Below are 1,303 nucleotides of genomic sequence, written 5' to 3' on the forward strand. Positions count from 1 at the left end.
TTATTTATAATATCTCCTTCACATCCTATTAAAGAACATACTCTTTAGGGCTGGCCAAATAGCTCAGCAGACTAAAGTGCATGCTTAGGAAGGTGCAGGGACCAGGATTTGATCCCTGGCATGCAGTGCTGGCCCTGCCCCTAGGGTGACTGCGCGGCAACTGAGACTGGATGTGGTGGTGTGTGCCTGTAATCCCAGAGTTTGGGAGGCTGAAACAGATGGATCACTATGAGTCTGATCTGTGTAGACCCTGTACTAAGAAAGAAACAAAACAAAATCAAAAACAAATAAAACCCTGCTCTTTAAATCATTGATCTTTTGTATTGTCTCAATTTCATTCACTTCTGCTCTAATCTTTATAATTTCTTTCCATGAGTCTCAGATTTGGATTGTTCTTTTCTTTCTAGGACATTGAGATATATCATGAGGTTCTTTGAGATTGTTCTATGTGTATATTTATTTATTTAAATGTATTTAGGTCAGGATCTACAGGGTGTACAGCGTCTCACTATATAGATCAGACTTGTAGTGAGTCTCCTGTTTTCAGCCTCCCAAATGCTGGGATTAGAAGAGTGTGCCACCATGCCCACTCTCAATCACGGTCTCAGCATGCCTCCAGGGCTGGGCTAGCATAGTAATCGAACTCCTGCCGCACTCTGCCTAAGGATGTGTATTTATAACAATGGACTGGGCTGGGCAGATAGCTCAGTAGAATAGACACTTACCTGACAGTGCAAGGACCTCAGTTCAATCCCTGGTTCCACCAAAAAAAAAAAAAAAGACCCAAACAAAAAAACAATCAACTTCCCTTGTAGAAATGCTTTCTTTGTGTCCCTTAGGCTTTTTTTTTCCAGACCAGGGGCCCTTGTGCTTGCCAGAGAAGCATTTATCCACTAAGCCATCTTCCCGGCCCTCCCTTAGACTTTTTTTTTTTTGTTTTGTTTTGTTTCAATTTTTTTTTGACATCAGTTATTTTTATTTTAAAGAAAAAAAATAAAAACAATGGTACAAAATCTCAAAACAACATTTTAGGAGAGTAACCATGGTTACTACATTGTGTATTTTTACTGACAAAGTAGTTTCTCATATTATAAGATATAGGCAAGAAATAATAAGCAAATAACATAGGTACAAACCTCTTTTTTCTTTTTTTAAGTCAACAGAAAATGGAAGTATACTTTTTGAAGTTTCTAATACTAGGAGAAGATATCATACAATGTCTTTTAAATAAATTGTAAGTCAAAGATACAGTATAAATCTTAGAACAAAAATTAAGATTAAGCAATATTCAGAAAATTAAATG

Source organism: Octodon degus, unplaced genomic scaffold, assembly GCF_000260255.1.
Source record: "Octodon degus isolate 3935 unplaced genomic scaffold, OctDeg1.0 scaffold00166, whole genome shotgun sequence".
In the NCBI taxonomy this organism is placed as follows: Eukaryota; Metazoa; Chordata; class Mammalia; order Rodentia; family Octodontidae; genus Octodon; species Octodon degus.